This window comes from Anabas testudineus, chromosome 18 (genome assembly GCF_900324465.2).
Source record: "Anabas testudineus chromosome 18, fAnaTes1.2, whole genome shotgun sequence".
NCBI classification, from domain to species: domain Eukaryota; kingdom Metazoa; phylum Chordata; class Actinopteri; order Anabantiformes; family Anabantidae; genus Anabas; species Anabas testudineus.
Genome location: NC_046627.1, coordinates 16,111,064 through 16,123,193, shown reverse-complemented (window position 1 = coordinate 16,123,193; position 12,130 = coordinate 16,111,064). Strand labels below are relative to the sequence as shown.

At 41.8% G+C, this 12,130-nt stretch overlaps 1 protein-coding gene across 11 annotated transcripts in view; it reads right to left on the bottom strand.

Annotated features, from left to right (window-relative positions):
- Positions 1-12,130, bottom strand: part of LOC113157377 (adhesion G protein-coupled receptor L3-like) — a 194,528-nt gene that overhangs the window by 166,586 nt on the left and 15,812 nt on the right. For all 11 annotated transcript variants that reach the window (XM_026352846.1, XM_026352850.1, XM_026352849.1 and 8 more), the window contains exon 2: positions 6,165-6,250. The gene's annotated coding sequence lies outside the window, so the exon portion shown is untranslated. The remainder of the gene's footprint in view (positions 1-6,164; positions 6,251-12,130) is intronic.

The following is a 12,130-nucleotide window of genomic DNA, read 5'->3' as shown; positions in this document are numbered from 1 at the left end:
AGGACCTTGGCATTTGACCATGAAAACTTTATTTATCATGGAGAGAAATTAAACACTGATGAATGTTTTTTCTATTTTCTGGTAAATGGAAAGGCACACTGATTTCAGTCCAGTCCTGTTTGAGCATTTCACAATAAGCCATGAGTGACAAAATTGAACTTCAGTTTTCAAGTACCATAATTCCATCCCTGGTGTATATTACGCAATCATCTATAGTGCCAGGAAACAAAATCCCATTGACTTGATTCCTATTTAATAATTCTACTTGAAAATCCTTTTTTGTGCTCCCTTTTCTGTGAACCTGAGAGAAAAAGAAATTGCTTTACCCATTAAAAAAAATCTCTACCTTTTTGAGAATAGCATTCCTCCCAGCTTGTCAGTTTCTATTCACAAGAACCCACCTTCAGCACTTATTTTATTTAAACCTGAGCAAATGTGGCACAACACAATGGGGTTTCACTGAGGTAAAATAATTGCCTAAATACAGTGTGACAGTGGAGGTTGATTCCTTCTGGAGAAAACATTGCCTGTTGAGAAGAAGTGAAAGTAGTGGAGAGGCTGTAAAATGGAAGGACAAGGAATGAAGAAAGACATAGAAACGGGGCAGTGTACAGTTTCCATCACCAAACAAAACACTCCATGCTTCTTTGAAAGACAAAGTGTTAACTTAGGCTACTCTGCGCACTGTCAATAGCGACGTTGATCATAGGGCCAGCGCAGTCTATATATTGATTAAACCATCCATCACTTAAACTCTACAAGACATTATTTCTAATTAAAAAGTAAGTCATAAATTGTGGGCTTTATTGCCAAGCTGGGGTTGTAAATAAAATTCAAGGGAGGACAGAAACAGATTGCAGCTCCTGTCCACAGTTTAGAGCCACCGTAAAAAGGACAGACGGGTGTGATGGCACCTTTGGGATCCCTGACAGCAGGGAGGTGCTCTCCTTCATCCCGAAATAAACAGATGCAAAAGAAAGAATTTCTCTGGTTGTGTTTTTACAAGGCACGTGCTTCCTCTCTCAGAGGGGCTAAGGAGCAGGCCATGCATATGGAGAAGAAATATGCAAATTAAATTGTCATAAACCACTTGGGAATATGTAAAAAAGAACACTATTCGGGTGCACTTGAAAATGATGTATAATCATAAGAGGTCATGAAAGTGTATGAAAGTGTTCCATCACACAACGGGGTTGGCTAGTGGGCTGGCAGTGACAACAAGCTCCTATTATCCATCTGTGTCTGCATTTTCCTCTGCTAAACAACTATTTTGCTGCCAAATGTGCAGGCGCAGGACATTATTTAATGATCCCCGTTGATAAAGAGGCCATTAGTACACCTACACTGTAGCCAAAGCTCCAGCGTTGGACAGGCAAACACAGAACACGCTCTTAGTCATGGCAGAGGACACTTCACATTTGACAACTTCTGATTACCTCAGCGTGTACGCCGATTGTCAGGCGGTGAACTCCCCTGACAGCCAGTCGCACAGTGGCAGAGTGTTGGTTATTTTTTGACGGGCACAGAGGGATGTCTGATTTCACAGGTACTAGCCAAAGGGAGGGAGGAAATGGAGGGAACTGGGGGAAGAAAATGAAGAAAAGACATGTCTTGGGCACTAAAGCCTCAAATGCCAACAAAAGGCTGCTTATTTCCCCATACCTGCCAGATCGGGAGCAGCTCTGTAGCATGTAAGCACCACCTGACTATGATTTGATAATGATGGAAAGGCTGGGGTTCTCAAATTTGGTTAACTGAGAGACAGACAGGTCCCTTGCCAAAGTGAGGGAAGTGGCCGTGGTCTTGGTGCGAGACAGAGAGAATCACCCTCCAGGGGGAAGTGAGAACTAATGAGCAAGCTAAAAAGGACAAGATGGAGTGATCCTCTATAAAAAGACCAGCAGTAATCTCTGCCTCTCCTCCCTCTCCCCTTAATGTCCTAAGAGATCTTGGCTCCTCTGTAAAGCCTGCTGCCTCCACACATCAAACAGAGCTGATTAGAGCTGCACACCTTGCTGGAGCTGAAGCTTTGGACAGGGTGCAGCTGAAGTTCAAGAGAGACTCAGTGTTACAAAAACCAAAGAAGAAAAAACTCTTCAAGATAGCGGGCATCTCTCTAGACTAGGTACATTTCAACAGCTTCCACTGCGTCAGCATGTGACTTCAGTATTCACTCAACATATCTCTAACCCACCGCCTTGGAGCTCAAAAACCATCAGTAGTCTTTCAAATTAGGGCCATTGCTGCTTTGGATCCTTCTGTCATGTCGGATGATATCAATGTGGACCCAGAGGTGCAAGCAGTGCTTAGATCTAATCGTCATCAGCAGATCGCCCTGTTCGTTTACATTAGCATAAACGGTCATGACGAGGACCGGGGTGTCCTAAGAAAGACACAGTGGAGACGAAGGAGTGGCAGAAGAAGACGGAGAGAGTCGACCGAGCTGCTCTGTGAGTCCACTGTCAAGGGTGTTGTTTTATTAGGACACCCAAACTGTCAGGGCAGGTAGCAAGAGAGCAGCCAGGCACACGTCAAGACACCTCGGCTTTCATCCCAGCAACCCCCTTCTTATACTGAAATAGCTTCATCCGAATGTACCGTCCACTCTGTCGAGGCAAGCGAAACGTTCACCTGCATGACCCCGTGGCGCTGAGGAGGTGGGCAGTGACAGGCAATAAAAATGTTGAGAGAGAAAGCCAAACTACTAAAGTGTATTTTGATAGATGCGACTCCGCTCGACAAAGTGTTACATAAATAGTTCAAGATAACTATGATATAGTTGGGAAATATTTTTGTGACATTCATGCAAAAACGGAACTGGATAGACAACAGTGCCACACAAAGTGTCAGACAACCATCCACACTCCCATCCGCACCTACAGGCACTAGCCTACAGCAAGCCTAACCTTTACGTCTTTAGATGGTGGGAAGAAGCTGGAGTACCTGAAGGAAACCCACAGAGGACCTTCCTGCTGTGAGGGAACAGTGTTAACCACTGTGCTGCCCAGTCATATTTGCCAAAAGTATTTATTCTCCTAACTTTAAAAATGACCTCTACCTGAACTATTTCTAATTCACTTGTGTGAATGTGTGAAAACCCTCTTAGCACATTTCTGAATGGATTAGGAATAGAATATTTAGAAAATGCATGGCTATAATCAAACAAGAAAAACAAAATGAAGCTCTTATCGTGATAATGCAAAAGAAGAGAGCGACGAAAAAGCCACTGAACATCTTAATATTGTACTGGGAAAAGTAGAAAAGGTGGACGTGCACATGTCTCGGTAAACACCACATTAAGCAGAAGTACATGCACATCAACTGCATGTATGCTGCATGCATGCCAGTTGGCATACACGCATATTCTGATCAAGCATGACCACCACACACACAGATAGATCTACAACAGCGAATAATTAAGGTAACAGCTGCGTTGAGTTCAGAACCAACTGTGTTGCTGTTCTGTAAATCTGTCTTCAAAAAGAGGCAGTCGAATGGCCTAAATAATGTTGGTTTATAATAATTCTACCTAAAGTATGTATGTGAATCATCTAGCATCGCTAATAATCGGATTATTTGGCGTTATCTCTCATATAATCATCATATTTTCCATCCTACATTCATCCTATAAGTGAGGATACGATGACTAATTGACATTTTCATGCAGCCACAGTAGTGTCCTCACATTAACTCCCCTCCTATTGGGGACAAAATAACCACAAACATGTCTGAGCAAATAAACTTCTAGCAGGTTGCTGTTGTCTTGACAACGGCAATCTGCACAGAGAGTCAACAAATTTGTCATTATCAGCTGTGCACTGCATCAAGCGATGTGTGGACCTTTGAAATAATTCGGTCATTTAGAAGGTTTTCAATGCTCTGATGTCCTTCAGGTTTTGGTACCGGCTGCAGTTGCCCAAGTAACTGGACAACAACAACAAAGACGTGCAAAGTCAACTACCTCTGGACACCATTCAAATTCAAGAACACTGCTGACATCGGCCAAAAGGATTTCATTCCCCCTCTCCATTCAAATGACATGTTTTGCATCATTGTGAGAAGTCCAGGCAGGATCACGCTATGAAAACAAATGGCGGGGCTTTAAGATAACAGAACCAAAACTTGGGAGGGCTAATGTCATCACTGGGCCATTATGGTCAATCTAACTTGAATGGCTGGTGCTATGGGCAACCATGTTGGGTATGCAAAGAACTGTGGAGGAAAGCACAGAGGTTCATACGTTATGACCAGACTGAAAAGAGCTTTTGTAGATGAGGTTTCTCGATATTAAAAATGTAAAATCCCGCCTAAAAATGTCTTTCACATTTTACTTTACAGAAATCTCTTGTGGCTAACTTGGTTGGGTTGTTACAAAATACTGTGCTTGTAAATCAAGCAGGGCATTTGCTTTCCTTTCCCTTTTCCCCCCCTAAAAAGACTCCAGTGAAGCAGATTAGACTTAATCTAAAGTGACCACAAATTAGACAAAAGGAGGTGCATCAAATCAAGCTTATAATTCCATGTCAGAGTGTTTTATGATATTTGTCATCACCACAATCCCCTGCTTTTAATTCATTTGACGTCTTTCAGCAATAATACAGTATCTGATTTCTGAGACACACCAGTACACGGTCACACAGTGGGACATATGGAGAAAAGCAGTGGGTTGCAGGGCAAGTCACTGAAGTGTGTTCCTACACTGAATAAAGACCAAGGTCATTACGTCTATACCAGATTTACGCTTCATATCTACAAAGCAAAAGCCAGCGCCGTGCACAACCACCGCCCGCTGCTCACAGCGTTATTCAAATGACAGCACAATTCTATTTTCACCTTGCAACTAATGTGACCATTACTCTGATGTCAGCAACATCCACTGTCCTTTTCTTTTGTGCTGGATATGCTGGCGAAGTGGTAAATTAAGTCAGAAAAAATAAAACGAGATTATCCTGAAAGGTGTGTGTAGATGCAGGGATTGAGCTCCAAATGTAGTTTCTAATTATTCTCTCCTCTCTCAAAAACTCCATCAGCCTTACAGACAAAGTTGTATGAGAATATGACTCAACGTGGCCTTGACAAAAAGGTGACATGACACATCTCCCACAGCGCCAGTTTTTATGCCTTGATCTTCACACGCAGTAAACAATGTAGGCACAAAAATGCACTGCCATGAGTACATAGTGAGGAGGAGAGAAAAGGAGCGGTGGCTGCATTGAGTCAGGTGGAAAGGAAACAGGCTGAATGGATGTAGCAGGGTATGTTTGTGTGGGCCGGAGTAGGTGTGTGTGTGTGTGTGTGTGTGTGTGTGTGTGTGTGTGTGGAGTGAGGAAAAGGAGGAGGAGGGAACGTCGGCAGGCAAACCTATCATCCACGGAGCCCACCAGTAAACTCTGGAGGGCAAACAATCTCCCTAATTGAATTCAATCCAGCCTCACCACAGGAAGGACTGAGGCTAGTGGCTCCATTCTGAATGGAGAGGGTTTGGCGGAGGTGGCAGCGGTGGAGGGAAGCGTGCGCGTCGATGAGATGAGGAGGTGGAGGCCTTTAGCTGGCCTAACAAGTGTGCGAGGAAAGGGGGGGGGAAGGTAAGTACGAGAGGCATAGTGAAAATACAGGGTTGTAGGAGACAACAATGTCAAACCAACTGGGGGAGAACTAAGAGCTCAATGCAGAAAGGTTACGGCAGTTAAGGGGTGGAGTGTAGGGAGTGCGTGTGCAGGGAGCAAGAGACTTGAGGCGTAGAGAAATAGAAGCCAGCTGTGCTTTTGCATGATTACACTGAAAACATCATTTGCATCAGGGAATGAAATCCAAATACGCAGAGTAGCTACGTATGGTTATCAACCAAAAGCATCCTCCTTTTGACTGGTGGCAGAAATTAAAGGCTTACCAGTGAGGTCCCACGGATTTACATATGAAGAACCATCATCAATCATTTTCATAAACATCCCACTGCACACAGATCGAGAACAAGTCCAATTGGGGCCCATAGAGTAAATGCTCTTCATTACAGCGCTGTGTTGGGGGCAAAGTGCTTGTGTACTTAATCTGTGATGTATTCTGTATTCACGGCTCGTAATTAAACATTTTTTAGCTCCGTTTGTCAGGACTGATGCTGTCAGAAAAGATGGCAAAAATAAATAAATAAATAAACAGTACGATACCTTGAAATGACAACGAATGGGATTCTTGAGTGTTCTCTCCACAAATCCAGTGTATCACACTCCGGATAATAAAACCATGTTCTGTCCTGCACGGAAACAGAGGAAAGGAAGCAGATTAGGAGACAGGACATGACAGAGAGAGTCTTGCGTCAGTAAAACATGGTAGCGCTTACAGTGCTCTTTCAAAAATAAGTGACAGGGTACAGCAGCAACTTTTAATATCTGCCATAATGACTTTAAGTCACAGTTACCGGGCTTGTGCGCTTCTAAGACGTAGATTTGCATTGGGGAAAAAACTTTCAAAACACCTTTACAACGTCTGTTAGTTTGTCGTAGTCGCCTCAAACACAAAACATTTATATATATTTTTTTGGTTTCTTTTTGGTCGTCCCCCCGTAGGTGGCATATTCATACATTTTTCAGCTGTTTGTCTGGTTCCCACACTGGTGCTAGAGCTGCCGTATGAAGTGCTATTCAGGTCACATCAGCCTTTAATGGCTGATTTATTAGAGCCCAACACAGGCTTGGTGATGGGTTGCAGGACAAAGAGCCTGTTTTAAACTGCATTAACACACTGCAGTAAATATCCCATGCAGCATTAGCATTTTGATGACTTCTTCCACCACTCACCTTTTGCACTGTCTCGTTTTCCCCATCGTGCACACTCTGCTCTCCCGCTCTACCTCTTAGACTTCGCATCAATCTCCCCTTTTGCATGTCCCACTTTGCGTCTGTCGCTCTTGCTACATTTTTTCACAACATAAGCCTTTGCTCGGGTGATACTCCTCGTGCACAGGTTAGGTGGTTAGGTTTAATTGTGAATACATTAAAGAGCTTCTTGCGCTTTCACAGAGGTAAATTTAAACGGCACGTTGTGAAAAAAGTGTCACCTTGCTCTCTCTCCTTGTTGTGATGCAAACTATCTCTCTTTAGTCATTTCTAGTTCATTCTCACCTGCAATAACAAAGCTTTTGCGTCTGTAGCACGTTAAGGTCTTGAATAATAAACTATAATTAAAAACGGATTAATCAGTGGTTCTGTGTTTATTATGCTAATGAGGTAGATATTGAATTGAACCAATATCTGTCTGTCATGTGTCAATATTTTTTAAAAGCAGTGGCATACGCCAGAAATTACCTTCTATGTCCATAAAAAGTCCTGAATAAAGCACTGACAAACAAATTGAGAGAAACGGCTTCTGTTTGTAGCTGTCATCAGGTTCCCTATTGTGCATGTGTGTCACTGATCAAAAACACGCTGAGTAAAATGGCTCCATCTTTTCTCCAAATTGCTACTACAAAAGAAAAGAAAAAAATGTCAGTTATATTGCCAAACTACCAAATATCATCTGGGCACAATGTCCGACTGATCTTGGCTTCCGAACAAGTGCCGGGGCCGTGCTTCATCAAATCTGCTGTTCATTATGTTTGATCAAATTTGAGACTTTGGCAGAGGAAACAGATGCCCTAGGTCAATTTAGCCGAACCGCTCGAGCTAGTTTGGTCAACAGAGCATCTGCCAGTCATTTAGCGGGCCTCAAAGTGTTTGGAAAGGAACACAATCACACCATATTGCAACAATCCTAACCACAAACTGTTTCACAATAGTAGTGACGGTTCACAGACAGGAGAAAATAAAAATTACATTCTGGACGGTTTAATGAGGCGTAGTTGGCTTCATCGTCGGCTCACGGTGGATTCAGTTTTTTTTTTTTATTCAGACTTAATTTACTGGGATTACAGCAATTGTCCAAGTCTTTAATTTTACACATTTACCTCCCATGAAACACATATCCACCACTGCTGTCTCTGAACTTCCTCACTGAGCTGAGACACCGTCGGAGCCAAATCCAAACCTGCTCGCTTATAATCATCGGCGTTAAAAGTACTGGCAATAGTTGGGAACTGAAGCTTCCAAAGTATCTTCAAAGAGTTTCGGGCCAGAGAAATAGTACACCAGGCAGTTCCAGGCACTCAAGGCAATCTTGTACTATTACTACTAGGATGTTCATTCCAAATATATGCAATTTCATTGAAGTACAAGGCAAAGATGACCCCACATGACACTGTGTGAGAAAGCGGCTTATTACTGCCAGGTTGCTTGTTAGTGAAAGCATAACTAGAGGTAGAGCTATTCAGGACTGTGCTCTTTTTCTGAGTAATACCGAAATGTAAATTGATTATTTTCTGTCATTTTAACTTAAGATATTTATGTACTGTATATTCCTACGTAGTATAGTCTGCCACGCATAATCACAAACCTTGTGTTGTGAATAATAATGATTACATTTAGCTATAGAACTAATAGAACTGTACCAACATATATACATACTGCAGTAATGTCACAAATTTTTAATTTTGTAAATGGTAAAAGATGCATTATTGTCAATTTATCAGTAACATTTCTAGTAAGTCACCTCATACAAAGTTTGACAGCACTTCCTATAAAGCCATTGTTAACAGTGTTTCATCGAAGCTGCTCAAGGAACAACTTTGAATCTTGTCAGCTGCAACTGAGAACATTCAAAACCACAGCATAATAGGTTTAAGTGAAAGATTGAACGATGTCAACATCCTGCTCACAAGCTGCCTATGACTTTGTGTTACAATTGAAAATGACTGAGCTACCTGGCAATCAGGTCAGTCACCTGAAGCATGTCTATGTAGAAGATGACTTCCAACTTTGTATCTACAGTATACTATAGCAGGAAACACAAACAAACACCTTAAAATCACCTTGTAAAGGCCTTTTAAAATAACATCACTTATCAGTGGCACAAAGAGCAGAAATTGATGTGAAAGATTTTTGTTGGACTGCCAAGAAAGCTGGCCAAGACCACTAGATATTTGTAGGCCAATGATTCCCCATTTTTGATGCTTTAGCCCAGAAGGGTATGTAGCAACTTTATGACATTAACACACACACAGACGAAAAAAAAGGCCAAGGAATAGTCTTTGGCCCTTTTCTCCATCACATTAACAATGGTACTCTGTATTTTTTCTATTCCCATGCTGAAAAGAGTATTTTTTTAAATTACAAAATGATGAAACACAGCCTGACTAACCCGCATTCACTGCCATGAACTTACACCCAAATTTGATTTCACACTCCAGAAGTGATTCACTATGGCACATTGTGCTTGATATCATAGTTGAGTTTGGTCGCCAGAGCAGCAGAGCATATGACTGACCACGCCCAACAGTAACGTTGGCTGTAACAATGTTTCCTGCTATACTGTAGTATAATCAAGGGGAGAAACACTACTAAACTGAGCTGCAATGCTAAAAATCATGCATACACAAAACCAAAAGGACAATGAGCATCATCACTTATATATTGGTGTTGGCTGCCTTGCCATGCTTCTGTTTTGCTTTTGCAGCTTCTGCCTCGGGCTTTGTGCTGTTTCAAGGTAAATAACTAATCATGACCGAAAGTACCTGGGCATGAATTTGACCAGCTGACAAGAAACAGCGCAGGACTAATGATACTATATACAAGGAAATGTTTATAGTGGTTTTAAGGCACAGCTGCTGCCAAAACTGTCATCAGAAGACAAAACCGCACATGAGAAAAAAGCAGTGGACGCATGCGGCATGTGCAGTACGACTGATCCGAGTCGACAGCCTGTGGTGTGTCTCTATAAAAGCATTTACTGAGGCGCGGCACCGTGGCCTGCCGAAAGCTCATCAAAGAGTGGCTTATTTTATCAGCCAAGTGGAAAATGTGCTGAGAAAGAGAGGGAGAGGCAATAGTGAGGAAGTCAGCGAGAGTAACTAAGCTATTGTGCCCACTGCTGACCCAAACACCCGTGTTACAGTAGTCAAAACTGCTCACAACAAAAGCCCTAATCACAGGAGCAGGGCTCTAAATTAAATGGCCCTGTGGTTGCGACGCTGTAACTGACAAACCAGCCTATGCATGCTGAGGTCAAAGGCAAAGGAGATGTGGCTAATGAACGGCGAAGGAATTAAAATGGTGGCATCTTTTACAAGAAACCTGCATATTCTTTATAAACATGCAATATGCACTGGTAGTACTTTTTTGCATATACTATTACAGATTTTGCAAAGAAGAGAAGTAACCAGGCTCCGTAGCGATTTGGTTTTTAAATTCTACTTACAATATATCAAACCATGACTTTCACTTAATGGTACAATTACACCTCTCACACTGTGAGGAACAGTCGTACAGTCTTAAATCCTACCAACACTTAGGAAGGGTAAAGGTATAGGAGGCGAATTTAGCACTGCATTGAAACGCAAAGCCCTCTGTTCATGAAAAGTAAATGTAACAAATTATACTGCACTGCTACTATCTGTTAAGTAATCATAGCCGGACAGGAGCTGCTCTTTGAGAAGGGAGGAAAAGCTTAGCAACTGAACTCAATGGGCAACATTTATAATGCATGGGCAGCATCCCTACCCCCAAGGGTCACATTAAATTCAGGCAAGCTGATAACAATTGACTGAAGTTGCTGGCCACTGCAGGAAGATTATGTACATTTACGAGTCTGCTTTTTCATTATTTAGTCCCACTGTAGTTCACTCTGACAGCATCTACTCATCTTGTGTTTGATTCTTTCACTCTTGTTTTCTCGGCTTTCATCTCCCTCCATCTCCTCCATCATTGTTTCTATGTTTTTCCCCTAGTTCATATTCCTGTATTGCACTCTGTGTAGGCATACAAATAGAGGAGAAAAGGGTTATGAGACACATACAGCACAGAACAGTACTTCCCCCAGAAGACTTCCATATGCGCATGTCCTAATTGACCTTAATTGGAAAAGGATGAACCATGGGATATGAATCTGTAGGTTATGTACTGTATGCAAGCCTGTGTTCTTCCACGGGCTCGTTTGTCTGTGTCTGTTGAAACATGAGAAAGTACCAGTAATAAGCAGACTCCACAATACTGTGCTCACATAAGGTGGTACACAGCACGGCTGCTTAAAATTTTTATACATATGCACGCTCATGTGTTGGAATATTTATGTAAATGTCATGTTTTTGTAGTCGTCGGGCCGAATATTGCTTCTCAAGCCAGAACGAGATTTCCATTATCGCATGATCTCACCACCAATCCCAGTTCAAAGCCAATTCTTAAAAAGGCTTCGTCTTTTGATGCCCAATATTAAATGCATGAAATGTATCGTCAAAAATAAGCTGTCAAAATGCCATACTGTTTACCTTAGCGGTGGAATATCATTATGATAATCACTCTTGTCTTTGTTTGGAATACACACATTCCCACCACGATGACCAACCTTGAGGCACAACATAAAAGTCAATAGAGGGGAAAATTGTATGGATGACACAAGTGGGAGTTGACATCATAGGTCTTTCATGAGGGTGCACGTTGTGTGAATGTACAATCAGCCATTTAGCTTTTTTTTTTCCTTTGATGATAATGCCACGCAGAGGGGCACATTTGTTCTGTGGAGGGTTGCCGGCCAAAGCAATGAAGACATGCTCAGAGAGACAAAGAGGAAACACTTGAGGTGAGTGTGGCAAGACCTCAAAAAGAGGGTTTCCTTTAGTGGGTCATGAATTATACAGTGCACTCGGTTTAATGTATACCAGGGCTGCAATTACTTTATCATTCTTTATCCATCTATCTGATGCATTTCAAATAGTTGGTGACTGCAAAAAAATGTCTCATGTCATCTTCCAGCCAGTTATTTGAGTGCAAAACTGTTAAAAACTTAATAAATTGTGTTGCAAAGTGACAGAATGAAATAATTGAGTGAAAAGCTAATTTAACTTAGCCATTTTCTTTTGCATTAAACATGCCTAGTCATTTTTTAGCTAATACGTTGATAGTCTGGTTTATAAAATGCAAAAAAAAAAAAGAAATAATAATAATAATGAAAAATCCCATGCCCAAGGTGAAAATTTTAAAGGTTAATGTTTTACCCAAGCATTCGTCCAAAATATATCCCAATTAAGAAGCGGTAACCTGGCAATTTG